This window comes from Salmo trutta, chromosome 32 (assembly GCF_901001165.1).
Source record: "Salmo trutta chromosome 32, fSalTru1.1, whole genome shotgun sequence".
Lineage (NCBI taxonomy): Eukaryota > Metazoa > Chordata > Actinopteri > Salmoniformes > Salmonidae > Salmo > Salmo trutta.
Window position 1 is genome coordinate 42,745,735 of NC_042988.1, and position 26,488 is coordinate 42,772,222.

At 44.1% G+C, this 26,488-nt stretch overlaps 1 protein-coding gene and 1 long non-coding RNA gene across 2 annotated transcripts in view; both read left to right on the plus strand.

The window, feature by feature from the left end:
- LOC115171939 (NLR family CARD domain-containing protein 3-like) overlaps window positions 1-26,488 on the plus strand; it is a 1,137,260-nt gene that overhangs the window by 479,473 nt on the left and 631,299 nt on the right. The gene's annotated exons all lie outside the window — the stretch shown is intronic.
- Window positions 18,537-18,974, plus strand: LOC115171973 (uncharacterized). The gene is made up of 2 exons (XR_003871327.1): window positions 18,537-18,678; window positions 18,835-18,974. It is a non-coding gene; the product is annotated as an uncharacterized LOC115171973 (long non-coding RNA).

A 26,488-nucleotide genomic window follows, 5' to 3' on the forward strand; every position in this document is an offset into this window, starting at 1 on the left:
TGGACACACACACTGGGCATACACACACACACACTGGAAACACACACACACTCTGGACACACACTGGACATACACACAAGGCACACACACACACACACACTTGGGCTCCCGAGTGGCGTCGCTGTCTAAGGCACTGCATCTCAGTGCTAGAGGCGTCACTACAGGTCCTGGTATGAATCCAGGCTGTATCACATTCGGCCGTGACAGACAGTCCCATAGCGCGGGGCACAATTGGCGTCGTCCGGGTTTGGCTGTCATTGTAAATAAGAATGTGTTCTTAACTGAATTGCCAAGTTAAAATAAGGTTTAATAAATAACAAAACACTGGACACACACAATACCCTCAAATAAAAGGTGACATTATATACTGTCACCTCGTATAAAACATTTGATCTCATATACAAAATGTATATAAATGTTAGCTTCACTGTCAAAATAGATATGGTGTGGACTGTACACTCAATACAATCTAAATCTGATACCTCTCTGTCTGTCTTTTGACTGATACTGCTTTTTAAACTGGTCTGGTCAGTCTACTCAAATATTTGTACTATACATTTTTCTATCTGCAAGCAATACTTTGATAATTTGTCATTTATAATAAAGATACATTAATTTATGAACAGATATGGCAGGTTTCAGAACACTGATATATCTAAAAATATACTGTCACTATCTTCACCACCAAAGAATAGCAGTGTGGTTTTAATATGATTTTACTCTTTGCAGGCTGTCACGCTGTCAAGTGACAGAGGAAGGCTGTGCTTCTCTGGTCTCAGCTCTGAGGTCAAACCCCTCACACCTGAGAGAGCTGGACCTGAGCTACAATCACCCAGGAGACTCAGGAGTCAGACTGCTCTCTGCTGGACTGGAGGATCCACACTGCAGACTGGAGAAACTCAAGTATGTAGAGGGTTTATATCAATGTTCATATCAGACATGTTTGACTTATCAGGCTAGTTAAGACAAATATTCTTACCACCAACTGGATATAATTATATGGTGTGTGTGTGTGTGTGTGTGTGTGTGTGTGTGTGTGTGTGTGTGTGTGTGTGTGTGTGTGTGTGTGTGTGTGTGTGTGTGTGTGTGTGTGTGAGTTCAGGTGTATCCCTCAATGACTGTCTGTTCTTCTGCTTACCGCTACAGTGTGGAACATGGTGGAGAGTACACAATGAAACCTGGGCTTAGAAAATGTGAGTGTTGACTGCTGTGAAGAATATTACTAAGAATAAGTCTTAATTCAAGTTAAGTCAAAGACCACCATCATTACTGACTTGGTCATATTAAATATCAGCTGTAGTTCTACAGAAGCAGAAATCAGGGACAACAAAGTTTACAAAGAGTTGCTTTGTGTGTGTGTGTGTGTGTGTGTGTGTGTGTGTGTGTGTGTGTGTGTGTGTGTGTGTGTGTGTGTGTGTGTGTGTGTGTGTGTGTAATTAATGGGAATATGTGTGTTTTATATTACCATACAGTATAACATATGATCATTCAACAAGTCTCAAGTTACCTGAAATTCTCCATTTGATACCTAGAAACATCTACATTAAATGAATTTGTGAAAAGTGAGTTAACATTCTAATGTGAATGATGATGATTTCTAATATTGTGTCTGGTTTCATCCATCAGATGTCTGTGATCTCACACTGGACCTAAACACAGTAGACAGACTCCTCTCTCTGTCTGAGGAGAACAGAAAGGTGACATGGAGGAGAGAGGAGCAGCCGTATCCTGATCACCCAGAGAGATTTGAGGACTGTAGACAGGTGTTGTGTAGAGAGGGTCTGACTGGGCGCTGTTACTGGGAGGTAGAGTGGAGTGGGAGAGGGGCTGTTATAGGAGTGACATATAAAGGAATCAACAGGAGAGGACAGGTTAATGACTGTTGGCTTGGATGGAATGACAAGTCCTGGAGTCTGGACTGCGATGACAACAGTTACATTGCCTGGCACAATGATAATTCCACTATCATAGACGTCCCCTCGTCCAGCTCCGACAGAGTAGGAGTGTATCTGGACTGGCCAGCCGGCACTCTGTCCTTCTATAGAGCCTCCTCTGACACACTGACCCACCTGTACACATTCACCTCCACATTCACGGAGCCCCTCTATCCAGGGTTTAGGGTTTGGTATGTTGACTCCTCAGTGTCCCTGTAAATAATAACCTGACACACACATATACATACACACACTGATACACACACACACACACACACACACTGGACTCACACACACTGATACACACACACACACACTGGACTCACACACACTGATATACACACACACACACACACACACTGGACTCACACACACACACACTGGACAAACACACACACACACTGGACAAACACACACTCACACTGGACAAACACACACTCACACTGGACAAACACACACTCACACTGGACAAACACACATACACGCTGAACACACACACACACACTGGATACACACGCACACACTGGACTCACACACACACACTGGACAAATACACACACACACTGGACAAACACACATACACGCTGAACACACACATGCTGAACACACACACACTGGAAAAACACACACACACTGGACAAACACACACACACACAGGACACACACACACACTGGACACAGAAACACAAACACACACTGGACACAGACACACAAACACACACAGGACACACAGGATACACACACACTCTCACACACACACAAACGTGCGTCTTCCTATAATTGTGAGGACCTTGACCCAGGACCTTGACCCAGGACCTCTTACAATAACACTGTTACAATACCAATGGGATCATTTGTTGTCTTTTATGTTGAATAACAAGTTGTACAATTATATATCGACATACGCTCCATAGTTGTACAAGTATACAAGGATATATTGTACTTTTCATAATAAAACATACTTGAAACAAGAAACAGCATGTTAATTGTGAAAACCACTTCATTATTGATTTTTACATTGTCTCTGTCAGGTTGACATTAACCTGCGACTGGTTACATGAAACAAATATGAAATGAAATACAAAACAATTAAATATGTGAAATTGAATTAAATAAATTGTACAACAGTGTTGTGATGCAGGGTCGCTATAGCAACAGAGTGTTGTGATGCAGGGTCACTATAGCAACAGAGTGTTGTGATGCGCCCCAGCGTGAACCTCTCCAGACCAGAGGACTTTCTTCTTGGAGAGGAACCCTGTGACGTCATCATCGGAGAGGGAGATTCTAGACACTCTCTCAGCCTGCTCTCTCTCTGCTCTCTGCTCTCTCTCTCTCTGCTCTCTCTCGCTCTGCTTCTCTATCTTTCTCTCTCTCTCTCTCCCCAATCTCTTGCTTTTTATATCTTAACCGGGGTGCAGTTTGGACAATCACCACTTGATGAAAGTGTTAAACCAGAAGTGATGAAAACAACATCAATGCATTGAGAGAGAGAGAGTCTAATATACAGAGAGAGAGTCTAATATACTGATATACCGTGCATTCAGAAAGTATTCAGACCCCTTGACTTTTTCCACATTTTGTCACGTTACAGCCTCATTCTAAAATGGATGAAATTGTTTTTTTCCCCCCCTCATCAATCTACACACAATAACCCATAGCAAAACAATTTATTTCATGTGTGCAAATTTGTATTTAAAAAAAACTTAGATATCACATTTACATAAGTATTCAGACCCTTTACTCAGTACTTTGTTGAAGCACCTTTGGCAGCGATTACAGCCTTGAGTCTTCTTGGATTTGATGCTACAAGCTTGGCACACCTGTATTTGGGGAGTTTCTCCCATTCTTCTCTGCAGATCCTCTCAAGCTCTGTCAGGTTGGATGGGGAACGTCGCTGCACAGCTATTTTCAGGTCTCTCCAGAGATGTTCGATCGGGTTCAAGTCCGGGCTTAGGATCATTGTCCTGTTGTCCAGTCTGTGTTTACTATACTGGGAGGGTAGAGAGTCAGAACTGATAGAGGATCTGGAGCCCTGAGGGGGAGAGAGAGAGGGAGGGTAGAGAGTCAGAACAGAGGGAAGAGAGAGAGAGGGAAAGAGGGAAAGAGAGAGATGGAGTGGAGACAGAGGATGTGTGGACGTTGCTTTATATTTGGTAATTGGGGCCTTTGAGCCCTGATGGGCTGGGTGACATCAGTGACACTCTGAGAGATATGGGTTGCTGTGGAGGGAGAGCAAGAGAGAGAGGGATGGAGAGAGAGGGAGGGAGAGAGAGATTAGTCAGCAGAAATTATTCAGGACAACGTTCGTCTTTAAATGGACTTCTTTATTTCTCTCTTTCCCCACTGAGGAAGATAAAGGACACACACACACACACACACACACACACACGAAGGGTAGGTAATCAGGTATTCCTCCCATGGTGTGTGCATTGATTTTAGTCCCTTTCTCATTAACTAGCTGTGGACAGTGACCAGAGATGGCCAGATTGAGCTAGAGGTGTGTGTGTGTGTGTGTGTGTGCATGCAGTGTTTATACATTTGTTTTTGAGAGAGAGGCTTTCGATAACAATGACACACACAGCCCAGATTCCATTTTCTTCTTTGTGTTTCAATTAGGTCTTAGTGGAATAGAGGCCTGTGATTCATGAACCATTAATGTCGTTGGAAAACGTCAGAACGAAAGAAAGGAAGCAGTCCGTTCTGAACTGCTTAAAGGTCAGAAGTTGGTCATGATGTTTCTCTAAAACAGTAAAGATTAAAGTTGGTCATGATGTTTCTCTAAAACAGTAAAGACTAAAGTTGTTCATGATGTTTCTCTAAAACATTAAAGACTAAAGTTGGTCATGATGTTTCTCTAAACCACAGAAGACTAAAGTTGGTCATGATGTTGTCTTAGTGGAGCAGAAATCTCAGTGATCAATTGGTCAACTCTGATTTACCCAAAATACCCTGCACAACGTCTATTTGCTCCTCTACCGGATGGAAACTATAAGTGTAATGGCTGATATGGCACTTGCAAATGTAGATTAATCACCCCCATACAGGGAAACAAACCCCAATCAAAGGTTTTATCCCATGCTCCACTAAGGCAGTTATTTATCTTATAACTTGTCCTTGTTTTAAGAATTATGTGGGTAAAACTAACTAATTTAAAACTTCTTGCAGCGCATATCCCGTGAGCGGGATCGAGTTTTGTGAAAAATCAGAGCGCCATATTCAACACCACAAATCTAATAATTTCTATTTCTCAAACATAGGACTATTTTACACCATTTTATAGATAGACCTCTCCTGAATCGAACCACATTGTCCGATTTCAAAAAGGCTTTACAGCGAAAGCAAAACATTAGATTATGTTAGGCGAGTACATCGACAAAAATAACCACAGCCATTTTCTAAGCAACTACATGCATCTCCAAAACCCAAAACACAGCTAAATGAAGCGCTAACCTTTGACAATCTTCATCATATGACACTCCTAGGACATCATGTTACACAATACATGCATTTTTTTGTTCGATAAAGTTCATATTTATATATAAAAACAGCATTTTACATTGGCGCATGATGTTCAGAAAATATTTTCACTCCAATACCGCCGGTGAATCAGCACCAGAATTTACAAAAATACTCGTCATAAACGTTAATAAAATATTATACTGTCATTCAAAGAATTATAGATTAACATCTCCTGAATGCAACCGCATTGCAAGATTTCCAAATAACTTTACTGGGAAATCACACTGCAATAATCTGAGTACTGTGGTCAGAAAAATACACTAGGCGATACAGACCAGCGGCATTTTGGAGTCAACTAAATTAATAAATAGTATTAGAAATATTAACTTACCTTTGATGATCTTCATCAGAAGGCACTTCCAGGAATCCCAGATACTCAACAAATGTTGTTTTGTTCGATAAAGTTCATAATTTATGTCCAAATAGCTCCTTGTTGTTTGCGCGTTGAGTAGGCTACTCAAAATGTACGAAACACGCGGAAAATGTCACGACGAAAAGTTAAAAAAAAAATCTGTTTACGTTCGTTCAAACATGTCAAACGTTGTATAGCATAAATCTTTAGGGCCTTTTTCAATCAGAACTTCAATAATATTCCAACCGGACGATTGCATTGTCTTATAAAACATTTTGGAACAAAGCAGCCCCCCACATGAACGCGCGCCAATGTAGTGATGGCCCTCCCCTTGTAACCAACTTTCCAGGCTTCTCGTTCGGTCTGTGTTTACCGGAGAAGCCTCAAACAACTTTCTAAAGACTGTTGACATCTAGTGGAAGTGCTAAATGGGTGACCAGTCCCTGTGTGTTTCATAGGTAAAGACTTGAAAATGATCCCACACATCAGATTTCCACTTCCTGCTAGGATTTGTCTCAGGTTTTTGACTGCCATATGAGTTATGTTATACTCACAGACATCATTCAAACAGTTTTAGAAACTTCAGAGTGTTTTCTATCCAAATATACTAATAATATGCATATCCTAGCTTCTGAGTTTGAGTAGGAGGCAGTTTAATATGGGCACATATTTTTTCAAATTTGTCAATACTGCCCCCTATCCCTAAGTAGTTGTAAGAGGTTTAAAGTATGAATTTTTGAGCATCGTAGCACCATTAGGTGCAAAAACTTGACGTACCCAGTTGCGGCCCACTTTTTGGAAGCGATTTCGTCCCTACGTTGTATCGGCATCGAACAAGTCACCCTGCCTAGGAGAGGGGGTGACCTATATAATTTATTGTTAAAACGAGAGGCTGCCTGGATCTTTAATTTAAAGACCCTTGCTCCCTTCGGTCTTCACCTAGACTTTGAAGTCACTCTTGTGATTTTGCTATTCATTGTAAATATTTGTAGGTCTATGTAGCCATATTGTATCTATGATCGCATGCTATCCATTCAAGTTTTTATATCTGTCACGTCCTGGCCAGTATATAAGGTTAATTGTTTTGTAGTTTGGTCAGGGCGTGACAGAGGGTATTCGTTTTATGTGGTTCGGGGTGGTGTGTGTTGGTGAAGGGTCATTTGTTTTAAGTATTCCAGGGTTTTTGGGCACTGTTTGGTTTTCAGTTATTCTATGTCTAGTCTAGTATGTCTGTTTCTATGTTTGGTTAATTGGGGTTGGGACTCTCAGTTGAAGGCAGGTGTTGTCTATCTGCCTTTGATTGAGAGTCCCATATATTAGGGTGTGTTTGTGGTTGTTATTTGTGGGTGATTGTTCTGTGTTGAGCTGAGGCTTTGCCAGACTGTTTGTTGTCGTTCGTTTGTTTCTCGTGTTTGTTATTTTTGTACGTTCATTGTTTGAAGTTAATAAATCATCAAAATGAGCATACACGTACCTGCTGCGTATTGGTCCTCCTTCACCGACGATAACCGTGACAGAATCACCCACCACCAAAGGACCAAGCAGCAGAGGAAGGAGCAGACGGCGTTCGAGTTGGACTGGCGGGAGAAGTGGACTTGGGAAGAAATTCTGGACGGGGCCGGACCTTGGCATCAGGCTGGGGATTATCAGCGCCCGCAGTGGGAAATTGAGGCAGCCAAGGCGGAGAGGCGATGGTACGAGGCCAGAGACGCGCTGAGGGAGAAGCACGAGAGGCACCCCCAAGAAATTTTTTTGGGGGGGCACACGGGTAGTTTGGCTAGGCGAAGGAAGAGCCGGAAGCCAGCTACCCGTGGTTATATGGAGGAGCGTATGAGGTGGGGAGCGTCATGTTTTGCTGAGAAGCGCACTATCTCACCCATACGCACGCACAGTCCGGTGCGAGTTATTCCAGCCCCTCGCAGGTGCCGTGCTAGAGCGGGCATCCAGCCTGGTAGGAGGATGCCTGCGCAGCGTATCTGGTCGCCGGTACGCCTCCGAGGACCAGGCTACCAAACTCCCGCTCTACGCACGGCTACCATCAGGCACCTGCACAGCCCAGTCTGCCCTGTACGAGCACCCCGCTCGTACAGGGCTACTAGTTCCATCCAGCCAAGGCGGGTTGTGCAGGAGGTAAGATCTAGACCGGCTGTGCGCCTCCATAGCCCTGGGTTTCCAGCTCCTGTCTCTCGTGCGGACCCGGAAGTGCGTCCACCCAGTCCGACTCGTCCTGTTCCCGCTCCACGCACTAAACGGCAAGTGCGTAAACCCAGCCTCGCCAGTCAACAGTCGTCGGAGCTGCCCGCCAGTCAACAGTCGTCGGAGCTGCCCGCCAGTCAACAGTCGTCGGAGCTGCCCGCCAGTCAACAGTCATCGGAGCTGCCCGTCAGTCAACAGTCGTCGGAGCTGCCCGTCAGTCAACAGTCGTCGGAGCTGCCCGTCAGTCAACAGTCGTCGGAGCTGCCATCAGTCAACAGTCGTCGGAGCTGCCCGCCAGTCAACAGTCGCCGGAGTGGTCAGACTGCGCTGAACTGCCGGAGTGGCCAGACTGCGCTGAACTGCCGGAGTGGCCAGACTGCGCTGAACTGCCGGAGTGGCCAGACTGCGCTGAACTGCCAGAGTGGCCAGACTGCGCTGAACTGCCGGAGTGGCCAGACTGCGCTGAACTGCCGGAGTGGCCAGACTGCGCTGAACTGCCGGAGTGGCCAGACTGCGCTGAACTGCCGGAGTGGCCAGACTGTCCTGAACTGCCGGAGTGGCCAGACTGCCCCGAACTGCCGGAGTGGCCAGACTGCCCCGAACTGCCGGAGTGGCCAGACTGCCCCGAACTGCCGGAGTGGCCAGACTGCCCCGAGTTGCCGGACTGCCCTGACTGCCCCGACTTGCCGGACTGCCCTGACTGCCCCGACTTGCCGGACTGCCCTGACTGCCCCGAGTTGCCAGACTGCCCTGACTGCCCCGAGCTGCCAGACTGCCCAGACTGTCCCGAGCTGCCAGACTGCCCAGACTGTCCCGAGCTGCCAGACTGCCCAGACAGCCTGGAACGGCCTGAGCTGGAGCCACCTCCAAAAATAGGTGTGTTGGGGAGGGGGGGTGTAGCACAGTGCCGTCGTTGACGGCAGCCACCCTCCCTTCCCTCCCTTTAGTAAGGGGGAATTTTTCTTTTGGGTATTGTTTGGGGTTATTTTTTTTGTTAAGGTGCTTCCGGGGTAGCACCTTTAAGGGGGGGGTACTGTCACGTCCTGGCCAGTATATAAGGTTAACTGTTTTGTAGTTTGGTCAGGGCGTGACAGAGGGTATTCGTTTTATGTGGTTCGGGGTGGTGTGTGTTGGTGAAGGGTCATTTGGTTTAAGTATTCCGGGGTTTTTGGGCACTGTTTGGTTTTCAGTTATTCCATGTCTAGTCTAGTATGTCTGTTTCTATGTTTGGTTAATTGGGGTTGGGACTCTCAGTTGAAGGCAGGTGTTGTCTATCTGCCTTTGATTGAGAGTCCCATATATTAGGGTGTGTTTATGGTTGTTATTTGTGGGTGATTGTTCTGTGTTGAGCTGAGGCTTTGCCAGACTGTTTGTTGTCGTTCGTTTGTTTCTCGTGTTTGTTATTTTTGTACGTTCATTGTTTGAAGTTAATAAATCATCAAAATGAGCATACACGTACCTGCTGCGTATTGGTCCTCCTTCACCGACGATAACCGTGACAATATCTGTAAATGAACCAATGATATCAAGCCACACCAGGCCATGATTACAGACACCTGTGTGTTTCCTTTGACGCTATATAAACTAGTGACCCGCAGTGTTTGTCATTATACCCTGATGAAGACAGCTTGTCTGTATAAACTAGTGACCCACAGTGTTTGTCATTATACCCTGATGAAGACAGCTTGTCTGTATAAACTAGTGACCCACAGTGTTTGTCATTATACCCTGATGAAGACAGCTTGTCTGTATTAACTGGTGACCCACAGTGTTTGTCATTATACTCTGATGAAGACAGCTTGTCTGTTTAAACTAGTGACCCACAGTGTTTGTCATTATAGCCTGATGAAGACAGCTTGTCTGTAGAATCTAGTGACCCACAGTGTTTGTCATTATACCCTGATGAAGACAGCTTGTCTGTAGAAACTAGTGACCCACAGTGTTTGTCATTATACCCTGATGAAGACAGCTTGTCTGTATAAACTAGTGACCCACAGTGTTTGTCATTATACCCTGATGAAGACAGCTTGTCTGTATAAACTAGTGACCCACAGTGTTTGTCATTATACCCTGATGAAGACAGCTTGTCTGTATAAACTAGTGACCCACAGTGTTTGTCATTATACCCTGATGATGGACAAGTTCTGGCCTGGTTTAGATCTTATCTGTCGGAAAGATATCAGTTTGTCTCTGTGAATGGTTCGTCCTCTGACAAATCAATTGTAAATTTCGGTGTTCCTCAAGGTTCTGTTCTAGGACCACTATTGTTTTCACTATATATTTTACCTCTTGGGGATGTCATTCGAAAACATAATGTTAAATTTCACTGCTATGCGGACGACACACAGCTGTACATTTCAATGAAACATGGTGAAGCCCCAAAATTGCCCTCGCTAGAAGCCTGTGTTTCAGGCATAAGGAAGTGGATGGCTGCAAATGTTCTACTTTTAAACTCGGACAAAACAGAGATGCTTGTCCTAGGTCCCAAGAAACAAAGAGATCTTCTGTTGAATCTGACAATTAATCTGGATGGTTGTACAGTCGTCTCAAATAAAACTGTGAAGGACCTCGGCGTTACTCTGGACCCTGATCTCTCTTTTGAAGAACATATCAAGACTGCTTCAAGGACAGCTTTTTTCCATCTACGTAACATTGCAAAAATCAGAAACTTTCTGTCCAAAAATGACGCAGAAAAATTAATCCATGCTTTTGTTACTTCTAGGCTCGACTACTGCAATGCTCTACTTTCCGGCTACCCGGATAAAGCACTAAACAAACTTCAGTTAGTGCTAAATACGGCTGCTAGAATCCTGACTAGAACCAAAAAATTTGATCATATTACTCCAGTGCTAGCCTCCCTACACTGGCTTCCTGTTAAGGCAAGGGCTGATTTCAAGGTTTTACTGCTAACCTACAAAGCATTACATGGGCTTGCTCCTACCTATCTTTCCGATTTGGTCCTGCCGTACATACCTACACGTACGCTACGGTCACAAGACGCAGGCCTCCTAATTGTCCCTAGAATTTCTAAGCAAACGGCTGGAGGTAGGGCTTTCTCCTATAGAGCTCCATTTTTATGGAATGGTCTGCCTACCCATGTGAGAGACGCAGACTCAGTCTCAACCTTTAAGTCTTTACTGAAGACTTATCTCTTCAGTAGGTCCTATGATTAAGTATAGTCTGGCCCAGGAGTGTGAAGGTGAACGGAAAGGCTGGAGCAACGAACCTCCCTTGCTGTCTCTGCCTTGTCGGTTCCCCTCTTCCCACTGGGATTCTCTGCCTCTAACCCTTTTACAGGGGCTGAGTCACTGACTTACTGGTGTTCTTCCATGCCGTCCATGGGAGGGGTGCGTCACTTGAGTAGGTTGAGCCACTGACGTGGTCTTCCTGTCTGGGTTGGCGCCCCCCCCTTGGGTTGTGCCGTGGCGGAGATCTTTGTGGGCTATACTCGGCCTTGTCTTCGGACGGTAAGTTGGTGGTTGTAGATATCCCTCTAGTGGTGTGGGGGCTGTGCTTTGGCAAAGTGGGTGGGGTTATATCCTGCCTGTTTGGCCCTGTCCGGGGGTATCATCGGATGGGGCCACAGTGTCTTCTGATCCCTCCTGTCTCAGCCTCCAGTATTTATGCTGCAGTAGTTTATGTGTCGGGGGGTTAGGGTCAGTCTGTTACATCTGGAGTATTCTCTTGTCTTATCCGGTGTCCTGTGTGAATGTAAATATGCTCTCTCTAATTCTCTCTTTCTCTCTTTCTTTCTTTCTCTCGGAGGACCTGAGCCCTAGGACCATGCCTCAGGACTACCTGGCATGATGACTCCTTGCTGTCCCCAGTCCACCTGGCCATGCTGCTGCTCCAGTTTCAACTGTTCTGCCTGCGGCTACAGAACCCTGACCTGTTCACCGGACGTGCTTGTTGCACCCTCGACAATTACTATGATTATTATTATTTGACCATGCTGATCATTTACGAACATTTTAACATCTTGACCATGTTCTGTTATAATATCCACCCGGCACAGCCAGAAGAGGACTGGCCACCCCTCATAGCCTGGTTCCTCTCTAGGTTTCTTCCTAGGTTTTTGGCCTTTCTCAGGAGTTTTTCCTAGGGAGTTTTTCCCAGCCACCGTGCTTCTTTCACATGCATTGCTTGCTGTTTGGGGTTTTAGGCTGGGTTTCTGTACAGCACTTTGAGATTTCAGCTGATGTACGAAGGGCTATATAAATACATTTGATTTGATTTTGATTTGATTTGATTTGATTTGATGAAGACAGCTTGTCTGTATGAACGTTGGTTATTAGGTTTTTCAATTACTGTATCTGAGCTCCTAGAGTGTGTGGCTCTCCTTTAACTTACACATATTATAATAGGCTACATGAGACCTACAGTCAGTGTCCAGACTTCAGTTAATATTATAATAGACTACATGAGGCCTACAGTCAGTGTCCAGACTTCAGTTAATATTATAATAGACTACATGAGAACTACAGCCAGTGTCCAGACTGCAGTTAATATAATAATAGACTACATGAGACCTACAGCCAGTGTCCAGACTTCAGTTAATATTATAATAGACTACATGAGGTCTACAGTCAGTGTCCAGACTTCAGTTACTATTCCAACTATTACTGTTTCCGTCTGAACTTCAAAGGTGATACTGTGTCTGAGCCTGGCAGGCTGTGGAAAACAACAGTAAATGGGATATGAGGTGTTGACAGGCTCCAAAATAGTTTTTATTTTATGTTGTTATTTCTTTTTTTACCCTGTTTTCTCCCCAATTTCATGGTATCCAATTGGTTGTTACAGTCTTGTCTCATCGCTGCAACTCCTGTACGGACTCAGGAGAGGCGAAGGTCGAGAGCCGTGCGTCCTCCGAAACACAACCCAACCAAGCCGCACTCCTTCTTGACACAATGCCAACTTAACCCGGAAGCCAGCCGCACCAATGTGTTGGAGGAAACACCTGGAGACCGTGTCAGTGTGCACTGCGCCCGGCCGGCCATAGGAGTCGCTAATGCGCGATGGGACAACTACATCCCTGCCGGCCAAACCCTCCCCCTAACCCGGACAACGCTGGGCCATTTGTGCGCCGCCCCATGGGTCTCCCGGTCACGGCAGAGCCTGGACTCAAACCCAGAATCTCTAGAGGCTTAGACCACTGCTCAACTCGGGAGTTTAGTCAGTGTGAACACTTGGTAGAGTTTCTGACATGTTGATTTAGTCAGTTTCAACACTTGGTAGAGTTTCTGACATGTTTACTTAGTCAGTGTGAACACTTGGTAGAGTTTCTGACATGTTGATTTAGTCAGTGTGAACACTTGATAGAGTTTCTGACATGTTGATTTAGTCAGTGTGAACACTTGGTAGAGTTTCTGACATGTTGATTTAGTCAGTTTGAACACTTGGTAGAGTTTCTGACATGTTGATTTAGTCAGTGTGAACACTTGGTAGAGTTTCTGACATGTTGATTTAGTCAGTTTGAACACTTGGTAGAGTTTCTGACATGTTGATTTAGTCAGTGTGAACACTTGGTAGAGTTTCTGACATGTTGATTTAGTCAGTTTGAACACTTGGTAGAGTTTCTGACATGTTGATTTAGTCAGTGTGAACACTTGGTAGAGTTTCTGACATGTTGATTTAGTCAGTGTGAACACTTGGTAAAGTTTCTGACATGTTGATTTAGTCAGTTTCAACACTTGGACACACACCCTACACAGGACACTAACACGCAGGACACACACACACACAGGACACACACACACACTGGACACACACACACTGGACACACACACACACACACACACACACACACACACACACACACACACACAAGACACATACACTGGACACACACACTGGACACACAAACATACAATAGACAGTAGACATATATAATAGACAGTAGACAGTATTGAAGACATCTCCCTACTAGATGGTAATAGACAGTAGACAGTATTGAAGACATCTCCCTACTAGATGGTATTAGACCCTAGTAGACAGTATTGAAGACATCTCCCTACTAGATGGTAATAGGTCCTAGTAGACAGTATTGTAGACATCTCCCTACTAGATGGTAATAGACAGTAGACAGTATTGAAGACATTTACATTTACATTTAAGTCATTTAGCAGACGCTCTTATCCAGAGCGACTTACAAATTGGTGCATTCACCTTATGATATCCAGTGGAACAACCACTTTACAATAGTGCATCTAAATATTTTTTTTTGGGGGGGGGGTTAGAAGGATTACTTTATCCTATCCCAGGTATTCCTTAAAGAGGTGGGGTTTCAGGTGTCTCCGGAAGGTGGTGATTGACTCCGCTGTCCTGGCGTCGTGAGGGAGCTTGTTCCACCATTGGGGTGCCAGAGCAGCGAACAGTTTTGACTGGGCTGAGCAGGAACTGTGCTTCCTCAGAGGTAGGGAGGCGAGCAGGCCAGAGGTGGATGAACGCAGTGCCCTTGTTTGGGTGTAGGGCCTGATCAGAGCCTGAAGGTACGGAGGTGCCGTTCCCCTCACAGCTCCGTAGGCAAGCACCATGGTCTTGTAGCAGATGCGAGCTTCAACTGGAAGCCAGTGGGGTGTGCGGAGGAGCGGGGTGACGTGAGAGAACTTGGGAAGGTTGAACACCAGACGGGCTGCGGCGTTCTGGATGAGTTGAAGACACCTCCCTACTAGATGGTAATAGGTCCTAGTAGAAAGTATTGAAGACATCTCCCTACTAGATGGTAATAGACAGTAGACAGTATTGAAGACATCTCCCTACTAGATGGTAATAGACAGTAGACAGTATTGAAGACATCTCCCTACTAGATGGTAATAGGTCCTAGTGGACAGTATTGTAGACATCTCCCTACTAGATGGTAATAGGTCCTAGTAGACAGTATTGTAGACATCTCCCTACTAGATGGTAATAGACAGTAGACAGTATTGAAGACATCTCCCTACTAGATGGTAATAGACCCTAGTAGACAGTATTGAAGACATCTCCCTACTAGATGGTAATAGACAGTAGACAGTATTGAAGACATCTCCCTACTAGATGGTAATAGGTCCTAGTAGACAGTATTGAAGACATCTCCCTACTAGATGGTAATAGGTCCTAGTAGACAGTATTGTAGACATCACCCTACTAGATGGTAATAGACAGTAGACAGTATTGAAGACATCTCCCTACTAGATGGTAATAGACAGTAGACAGTATTGAAGACATCTCCCTACTAGATGGTAATAGGTCCTAGTAGACAGTATTGAAGACATCTCCCTACTAGATGGTAATAGACAGGAGACGGTATTGAAGACATCTCCCTACTAGATGGTAATAGGTCCTAGTAGACAGTATTGAAGACATCTCCCTACTAGATGGTAATAGACAGTAGACAGTATTGAAGACATCTCCCTACTAGATGGTAATAGACAGTAGACAGTATTGAAGACATCTCCCTACTAGATGGTAATAGACCCTAGTGGACAGTATTGTAGACATCTCCCTACTAGATGGTAATAGGTCCTAGTAGACAGTATTGAAGACATCTCCCTACTAGATGGTAATAGGTCCTAGTAGACAGTATTGAAGACATCTCCCTACTAGATGGTAATAGACCCTAGTGGACAGTATTGAAGACATCTCCCTACTAGATGGTAATAGACAGTAGACAGTATTGAAGACATCTCCCTACTAGATGGTAATAGGTCCTAGTAGACAGTATTGAAGACATCTCCCTACTAGATGGTAATAGACAGTAGAAAGTATTGAAGACATCTCCCTACTAGATGGTAATAGACAGTAGACAGTATTGAAGACATCTCCCTACTAGATGGTAATAGACAGTAGACAGTATTGAAGACATCTCCCTACTAGATGGTAATAGACAGTAGACAGTATTGAAGACATCTCCCTACTAGATCGTAATAGGTCCTAGTAGACAGTATTGAAGACATCTCCCTACTAGATGGTAATAGACCCTAGTAGACAGTGTTGAAGAAATCCTGGGGACCTGGACAAACTTTGAATACTGCAGTGGATCTGGTGTGACCTGGCTGCTCAACTAAAGCGGTCACATGTTCTACATCCTATAACTACTGTAGATCTATACGTTTCATAACATCAGTCTGCACGCTGCACTAGCAGGGAAGAGGAGGAAGAGGAGGAAGAGAGGAAGGAGGAGGAGGAAGATGAATAAGAGGGGGAGGAAGAGGGGGAGGAGAGAGAAGAGAGGGAGGAGGAGGAGAAGAGGGAGGAGGAAGAAGAAGAGGAGGAGGAATAAGAGGAGGAAGAGTGGGAGGAGAGAGAAGAGGGTTAAAGGCATGTGTCCCCGTCGAGGGCCGATGACTCATCACAACACCTGAGGCGTTTACTGATGACATCATCACTACTGTGACATCACGACCCCGACTGATGATGGCTTTAACAGCTCATGGCAAAAGGTCCCAGCTTTGATATAACGTACCATGCATGTATGTGTGTGTGTGTGTGTGTGTGTGTGTGTGTGTGTGTGTGTGTGTGTGTGTGTGTGTGTGTGTGTGTGTGTGTGTGTGTGTTTGTGTGCATTAGCATTCTGTAAAAGCCCCCAGGGTTCCTTCTCTGTCCAGTATGAATATAAACATTTAAACACAGAAACACACGTCAACACGTGACACAGATGCTTGATGTTTGCAGTCTTGCAGTGAGGAGCAGGGTGGTCTATATAGACAGTGAGGAGCAGGGCGGTCTATATAGGCAGTGAGGAGCAGGGTGGTCTATATAGGCAGTGATGAGCAGGGTGGTCTATTTACATTTACATTTATGTCATTTAGCAGACGCTCTTATCCAGAGCGACTTACAGTAGTGAATGCATACATTTCATAGATTTCATTTCATTTCATGCATTTTTTATTTTTTTTTGTACTGGCCCCCCGTGGGAATCTGGCCAGAGCCGCCCGCCAGTCTGGAGTCACCAGAGCCGCCCGCCAGTCCGGAGCCGCCAGAGCCGCCCGCCAGTCCGGAGCCGCCACAGCCGCCCACCTGTCCGGAGCCACCAGAGCTGCCCGAGCCGCCCGCCTGTCCGGAGCCGCCGGAGCAGCCCGCCAGTCCGGAGCCGCCAGAGCAGCCCGCCAGTCCGGAGCCGCCGGAGCCGCCCGCCAGTCCGGAGCCGCCGGAGCCGCCCGCCTGTCCGGAGCCGCCGGAGCCGCCCGCCTGTCCGGAGCCGCCGGAGCCGCCCGCCAGTCCGGAGCCGCCGGAGCCGCCCGCCTGTCCGGAGCCGCCGGAGCCGCCCGCCAGTCCGGAGCCGCCGGAGCCGCCCGCCTGTCCGGAGCCGCCGGAGCCGCCCGCCTGTCCGGAGCCGCCGGAGCCGCCCGCCAGTCCGGAGCCGCCGGAGCCGCCCGCCAGTTCGGAGCCGCCGGAGCCGCCCGTCAGTCCGGAGCCGCCGGAGCCGCCCGCCAGTCCGGAGCCGCCGGAGCCGCCCGCCTGTCCGGAGCCGCCAGAGTCGCCCGCCAGCCAGGAGCAGGCAGAGTCGCCCGCCAGCCGGGCGCAGCCAGATTCGCCCTCTAGTCCGGGGCCCGCTGCGAGGGTCCCCAGTCCGTGGTCGGTGTCTGTGGACAGCCTCGAACAAAAGAGATCTCAGAAGACCTAAGATTAAGAATTATTGGGTTACAAAAGCATCTCTAAAAGCCTTGATGTTCATCAGTCCACGGTAAGACAAATTGTCTATAAATGGAGAAAGTTCAGCACTGTTGCTACCCTCCCTAGAAGTGGCCGTCCTGCAAAGATGACTGCAAGAGCACATACAATAATTCTCAATAAGTTTAAGAAGAATCCTAGTGTCAGCTAAAGACTTACAGAAATCTCTGGAACAAAAAAAACTTTTTTCTACTATAGTTATTGCTGTAGTATCACTATCAGATTGCTATAATATTACCATAAGATATACCATTAGTATATCTTTGTATATTAGTATACTAGTGTATAATATTAGTTATTGCTTTAGTATCACTATCAGATGTTATAGTAATCATTTAAGATTACTATAGTATGTCTGAATTTACCATAAGAATACTATAGAATATTTAAAACTTTTTTCTGTGATATTTCTATAATATTCTTCTATAGTAATCTTATAGGATCACTATAATTTTGCTATAGTTATTGCTATATTTTTACTATCAGAACGCTATAGTTATTCTATAGTATGTCCACATTTACCATAAGAATACTATATGTTTTGTAGTTATATTTGTATAATAATCTTTTATAGTAGTCCTATAGTGCTTTTTCATAAGGGGGGTGCCTGGCCTTAATATTTTTAAAATGTTTTGATTTAGAATGGATGATTATTAAAAAGCCATGAACAGGGGCAGGGGAATAGCTCGACTAGCGAATGGAGGCCGCTTTCCTGCCTGTTTGTTTTTTCAATCATATGCTGTGTATGCTCTGGTTACTTCACTGCAAAAATCCACCAATGTTTTAGGAGCATGCAATCAATGAACCAACAGCATGGTCTATACGTTCTCTCCCAGACTAATGGATAGACAGTCTGTAGTGTAGCATAAGGTAACCAGTCCATCCAACAGCATGGTCTATACGTTCTCTCCCAGACTAATGGATAGACAGTCTGGAGTGTAGCATAAGGTAACCAGTCCATCCAACAGCATGGTCTATACGTTCTCTCCCAGACTAATGGATAGACAGTCTGGAGTGTAGCATAAGGTAACCAGTCCATCCAACAGCATGGCCTATACGTTCTCTCCCAGACTAATGGATAGACAGTATGGAGTGTAGCTTAAGGTAACCAGTCCATCCAACAGCATGGTCTATATGTTCTCTCCCAGACTAATGGATAGACAGTCTGGAGTGTAGCATAAGGTAACCAGTCCGAATGGAGGCCGCTTTCCCGCCTGTTCATTTCTTCAATCATAAACTGTGGCATGCAATCAATGAACCAACAGCATCGCCTAGGCCTATACGTTCTGAGAGAGAGAGAGAGAGAGAGAGAGAGAGAGAGAGAGAGAGAGAGAGAGAGAGAGAGAGAGAGAGAGACTTTAATCAGTTAGATGTATGTGTTTCAGAGTAGAGAGTGTTCTAGAGTAGAGTGTTCTAGAGTAGAGTGTTCCAGAGTAGAGAACGTTTCAGAGTAGAGAACGTTTCACAGCAGAGAACGTTTCAGAGTAGAGACACACAGTAGCAACTGTAATTGAGTACTGACTGTGTCTGCTGTGGCAGGTGGGAAGGTACAAGTTACCTGAAAAAATCTAATCTCAAAATGAAAATATTTTTGGGGGAGGGACGAGAGAAGGAGAGAATGCCCCAGGACCCTCCTCCTGGCTATGGGCTAAGCCCCCAATGTCTTCAAATCCTAGGAGTTGCAACCCCTGGGGAGAGAGGAGTTGCTACCCCTGGAGAGAGAGGAGCTGCTACCCTGGGGGAGAGAGGAGTTGCTACCCCTGGAGAGAGAGGAGTTGCTACCCCTGGGGCAGGAGAGGAGCTGCTACCCCTGGGGAGAGAAGAGTTGCTAACCCTGGGGCAGGAGAGGAGTTTCTACCCCTGGGGCAGGAGAGGAGTTGCTACCCCTGGGGAGAGAGGAGCTGCTACCCCTGGGGAGAGAGGAGCTGCTACCCCTGGAGAGAGAGGAGCTGCTACCCCTGGGGAGAGAGGAGCTGCTACCAGGAAATATTGTTACCCTGCTCAGGAAGAGCTGAACAATTGGTGTTTGTTGGGGCACGTTTGGCAGGAGCTTCAGTGACGACTGCTCAACTTGCTGATGTTTCACAACATGCCATGGCCGTCTCAGTAACCAGGTCTCAACCCAATTAAACACATATCGGAGATTCTGGAGCGGCACCTAAGACAATGTGTTCCACCACCATCAACAAAACACTAACTGATGGAATTTCTCCTGGAGGAATGATGTCACATCCCTCCAAGAGATGTCCAGACACTTGTAGATTCTACGCCAAAGCACGTTGTTCTGGTGGCTGGTGGTGGCCCATTGTTCTGGTGGCTTGTGGTGGCCCATTGTTCTGGTGGCTCGTGGTGGCCCATTGTTCTGGTGGCCCGATGCACTATTTAGACACTATGTTGGTGTTTCCTTTATTTTGGCAGTTACCTGTAGGTGTATGTTACTCATCACTCCAATCCATCTGTTGTTGTACTTTCTGCTGGTCTACATTGACAGATCTGTTCTTGTACTTTATGCTGGTCTACATTGACAGATCTGTTCTTGTACTTTATGCTGGTCTACATTGACATAGATCTGTTGTTGTACTTTATGCTGGTCTACATTGCCATAGATCTGTTCTGGTACTTTATGCTGGTCAACATTGACATAGATCTGTTGTTGTACTTTATGCTGGTCTACATTGACATAGATCTGTTCTTGTACTTTATGCTGGTCTACATTGACATAGATCTGTTGTTGTACTTTATGCTGGTCTACATTGACAGATCTGTTCTTGTACTTTATGCTGGTCTACATTGACATAGATCTGTTGTTGTACTTTATGCTGGTCTACATTGACATAGATCTGTTGTTGTACTTTATGCTGGTCTACATTGACATAGATCTGTTCTTGTACTCTATGCTGGTCTACATTGACATAGATCTGTTGCTGTACTTTATGCTGGTCTACATTAACATAGATCTGTTGTTGTACTCTATGCTGGTCTACATTGACATAGATTTGACTAAATCATGTCTCTTACGTACTAATGCCTCAAATGAAAGTTACATTGATAAATCATGATGATGTCATTAGTATACAATATCAGTTGGAACTAAATTATCGTATTTCTTGGAGCTTTTGAGTCAAGGATATGTTTCTGTACATGTCTGTGTTATTTAGTTTATTATTTTATTTATTTATTTGTCCATTGGTTGGCTGTGTGAGAGAGAGTCAGAGCGAAAGAAATAGAAACAGAGAGAGCCAAAGAGAGAGAGGGAATGTGAGGGAGAACAGGCCTGAACCTGAAAAAATAAAAAAAGAGTTGAGCAAATGAAAGTAACTTTCGATGACCAAATGATCATTCAGACTCTGCTTCTGTTGAGAGATAAAAGGTAAGACGATGATTGTTATGTGTATTCATATAGTTGATGATATTGTTATGTGTATTCATATAGTTGATGATATTGTTATGTGTATTCATATAGTTGATGATATTGTTATGTGTGTTCATATAGTTGATGATATTGTTATGTGTATTCATATAGTTGATGATATTGTTATGTGTATTCATATAGTTGATGATATTGTTATGTGTGTTCATATAGTTGATGATATTGTTATGTGTATTCATATAGTTGATGATATTGTTATGTGTATTCATATAGTTGATGATATTGTTATGTGTATTCATATAGTTGATGATATTGTTATGTGTATTCATATAGTTGATGATATTATTTGTGGACAGAGTGTATTTGATGTAAATTAGATGTGGGGGGTGAATTCGTTCCGTGCCCACCTGTGTTCCCCAGGGTAATCTTCTACTGTATCATAGGCCTATAGGCTTGTCTTCTAAAAACAGGCTTAAAACACAACAAGCAACAAACAGAAATGTTCTCTTTCTAATCAACTCTTAATGCTTTTCACTCAGGAAGGTATGTTGTGTGAAAGAGAGACAAAGAAATATTTTTAAAAACCTAACAACAAAGTATGACACTATAGGAAGTATATTCATTTATCAGCATCTGAAGAAGTGCAATTGTTTTGGAGTGGACATGGAATGGAGGATCACACAGAACTTCTGGAGGAGCTCGAGAAGGAAATGTCTCTCCAGAGCAGGGCATCATTGGAAGGAGTGATAACAGGACATTAAGTGTTGAGGAGGACATGTCTCTCCAGAGCAGGGCATCATTGGAAGGAGTGATAACGGGGCATTAAGTGTTGAGGAGGATCAGTTGAAATTGAAGCTTCCCGGTGTTGGTGACGTCTGCCCGTTTGGTGAGAAGCAGATCTGTTGGAGAGCGTGGGGAAACGGAGAAGACATTGTCTGTGTTACTGAGTTTTGATGTCTTTGCCCGACAAGGTCAAGTTAGGACGTGTTCGTTATTCTGTGAGAGCTTTTGTTCTGCACATACTCTGGTGTTTTACGTGCCAAGTTTGTGGGCATGTTGCAACAGTGTGTAGGAGGGAGATGCCTAGATGTGAGAAGTGGGCAGGAGGGCATGATGAAGGAATATGTAGTATATGTAGGATTAGACAGGGTTAAATAGTGGAATGGGGTGGTGGTCTGGAGTAGGATTAGACAGGGTTAAATAGTGGAATGGGGTGGTGGTCTGGAGTAGAATTAGACAGGGTTAAATAGTGGAATGGGGTGGTGGTCTGGAGTAGGATTAGACAGGGTTAAATAGTGGAATGGGGTGGTGGTCTGGAGTAGGATTAGACAGGGTTAAATAGTGGAATGGGCTGGTGGTCTGGAGTAGGATTAGACAGGGTTAAATAGTGGAATGGGGTGGTGGTCTGGAGTAGAATTAGACAGGGTTAAATAGTGGAATGGGGTGGTGGTCTGGAGTACGAATAGACAGGGTTAAATAGTGGAATGGGGTGGTGGTCTGGAGTAGGATTAGACAGGGTTAAATAGTGGAATGGGGTGGTGGTCTGGAGTAGGATTAGACAGGGTTAAATAGTGGAATGGGGTGGTGGTCGGGAGTAGAATTAGACAGGGTTAAATAGTGGAATGGGGTGGTGGTCTGGAGTAGGATTAGACAGGGTTAAATAGTGGAATGGGGTGGTGGTCGGGAGTAGAATTAGACAGGATTAAATAGTGGAATGGGGTGGTGGTCTGGAGTAGGATTAGACAGGGTTAAATAGTGGAATGGGGTGGTGGTCTGGAGTAGGATTAGACAGGGTTAAATAGTGGAATGGGGTGGTGGTCTGGAGTAGGATTAGACAGGGTTAAATAGTGGAATGGGGTGGTGGTCTGGAGTAGGATTAGACAGGGTTAAATAGTGGAATGGGGTGGTGGTCTGGAGTAGGATTAGACAGGGTTAAATAGTGGAATGGGCTGGTGGTCTGGAGTAGGATTAGACAGGGTTTAATAGTGGAATGGGGTGGTGGTCTGGAGTAGGAATAGACAGGGTTAAATAGTGGAATGGGGTGGTGGTCTGGAGTAGGATTAGACAGGGTTAAATAGTGGAATGGGGTGGTGGTCTGGAGTAGGATTCAGCTCTGTAGTCTTAATGAGAAAGAAGAAGAAGAATAAAGGTTCAGCTGGTACACTGCCAGATATGTAGTCTTAATGAGACAGAAGAGGACTACAGGTTCAGCTGGCACACTGCCAGATATGTAGTCTTAATGAGACAGAAGAGGACTACAGGTTCAGCTGGCACACTGCCAGGTCTGTAGTCTTAATGGTGAATGACAGTAAAACACTCCTAACAGTCTACTACTACTGAGACAGGTTGGTGTAATGTTAGTATAGTGAATGACAGTAAAACACTCCTAACAGTCTACTACTACTGAGACAGGTTGGTGTAATGTTAGTATAGTGAATGACAGTAAAACCCTCCTAACAGTCTACTACTACTGAGACAGGTTGGTGTAATGTTAGTATAGTGAATGACAGTAAAACACTCCTAACAGTCTACTACTACTGAGACAGGTTGGTGTAATGTTAGTATAGTGAATGACAGTAAAACACTCCTAACAGTCTACTACTACTGAGACAGGTTGGTGTAATGTTAGTATAGTGAATGACAGTAAAACACTCCTAACAGTCTACTACTACTGAGACAGGTTGGTGTAATGTTAGTATAGTGAATGACAGTAAAACACTCAGACCTAACAGTTTCCTTCTCCTGGGACAAGTAATCATACAAAATGGCGCTAACTAGTCAAGTCAAATTCAATATATCAATATTCACATATTATAGTTCTTCATTTCACATTTCCTATGATAATGTAATTGTATCATAGTTCCACTATAGTGTAGTGAACCTCTACATTTCATATGATAATGTAATTGTATCATAGTTCCTCTATAGTGTAGTGATCCTCTACATTTCATATGATAATGTAATTGTATCATAGTTCCTCTATAGTGTAGTGATCCTCTACATTTCATATGATAATGTAATTGTATCATAGTTCCTCTATAGTGTAGTGATCCTCTACATTTCATATGATAATGTAATTGTATCATAGTTCCTCTATAGTGTAGTGAACCTCTACATTTCATATGATAATGTAATTGTATCATAGTTCCTCTATAGTGTAGTGATCCTCTACATTTCATATGATAATGTAATTGTATCATAGTTCCTCTATAGCGTAGTGATCCTCTACATTTCATATGATAATGTAATTGTATCATAGTTCCACTATAGTGTAGTGAACCTCTACATTTCATATGATAATGTAATTGTATCATAGTTCCTCTATAGTGTAGTGAACCTCTACATTTCATATGATAATGTAATTGTATCATAGTTCCTCTATAGTGTAGTGATCCTCTACATTTCATATGATAATGTAATTGTATCATAGTTCCTCTATAGTGCAGTGAGCCTCTACATTTCATATGATAATGTTATTGTATCATAGTTCCTCTATAGTGTTGTGATTCTCTTGAATTTGATGCATAGGTTGTTCAACTTTTACACAAACCACTTTTACATGTGCGACCTGGGTTCACTTCCTTGCCCCGCTGTTTGCTACATTGGTGTCAGAAGTGGTATGAATGCATGGCCAGGATGTGTGAGGGGTCTGAGTAGTTGAAGCACAGGACCTGCTTTTGTATTTTCATTTATTTATTTTACCTTGTATGGGGCAGTGTGAGCCAGGTTACAATTCCCATCATAGAAGCAGGGTTAACCCTATTGATACTGAAACTGGGTTAACACTATTGATACTGGGTTAACCCTATTTTCATTTACATCATTTAGCAGACGCTCTTATCCAGAGCGACTTACTGTAGTGAATGCATACATTTCATACATTTAAAAAAATATATATGTATTTGTTTTGGCCCCTGTGGGAATCAAACCCACAACCCTGGCATTGCACACACCATGCTCTACCAACTGAGCCACAGGGAAGGCTCTTATCCAGAGTGACTTACAAATTATTTATACTGATACTGGGTTAACCCTGTTTATATTGATACTGGGTTAACCCTATTTATACTGACACTGGGTTAACCCTATTTATACTGATACTGGGTTATCCCTATTGATACTGATACTGGGTTAACCCTATTTATACTGATACTGGATTAACCCTATTGATACTGATACTGGGTTAACCCTATTTATACTGATACTGGGTTAACCCTGTTTATACTGATACTGGGTTAACCCTATTGATACTGATACTGGGTTAACCCTATTTATACTGATACTGGATTAACCCTATTGATACTGATACTGGGTTAACCCTATTTATACTGATACTGGGTTAACCCTGTTTATACTGATACTGGGTTAACCCTATTTATACTGACACTGGGTTAACACTATTGATACTGATACTGGGTGTCGTGTCTTTGGCATCATTAAACTGAAGACATGTTTATCAAATAACTCTCTGTAATTATTACTACGCGATTAAACTGATTAATCGTGTAACTGTAATTAAGTAGGAGGTCAGGGCACCAAGGAAAATATTCAGATTACAAAGTTATAATTTTCCTAATATAACTTTCAGATATTATAATATCTGATCGATTAGTCTCCTGATTAATGATGTATTAGTTTACCTCACGTCAGTCTCATTCCAAACGTTGTAAATTGTTGGTTTAACTGCACGAACCCAGTCTTCACTATGAGTCATCCATACAGTACATCAATTGTCTTAAAATAATTTATTTACTAATCTAAGTAATTCAGAGAAATGCATAACAAACAGTAGGTATCGTTACAAAATATTATAAAGGAATGTGCCCTAGTGGGCTAAACTGGCATGGCGGCTTGTTAGACAAAAGGGGAGTGTGGGTCAGCTGAGAAGGCACTACAGAGTTGATAAATATTAACAATTGAAATGCTAATCCTTTGCACATGAACGCTCACTCATTCGGGAACAATTGCAATCAATATATATATTTACGCTCAGGGTGTCGTCGGGATGTTGAAAAGTTCTGTTCTGTTGGAGAGTTTTGTCCTCGCGTTCTCTCTCTCTCTCTCTCTGTCGTGGTTAGAATAGGTAGTTCAGAGTGACATTCATTAATGTCGTTATAGAATAGATGTTTTCGTTGGTCTTCACGTTCAATGTTACCGAATTCCTAGCTGCAGACTAGTAATTAATATCAAAGACTTGTTATTATTCTGTCGGTATCGATAGTCTAAGAGTTTAACCACGTGGTATGGTTAAAGTTCAGAACGAGGAATGCATGGACAAACCTTCAGCCAACTCTAATGGAGGTCAGCTTGGTCTGGTGATAGAAAATCTGGGTGGGGTTTATATTCGGAACACAGAAAAAGCTGTCTCATGATGCCAGGTCCTGTCTGTGTCCCTGTGGGAGTGCCAAGGACTTAGTTAAGACTCCAAAGGGAATTTGAGTTTCCTTCATTAAACAGTCCAAAATC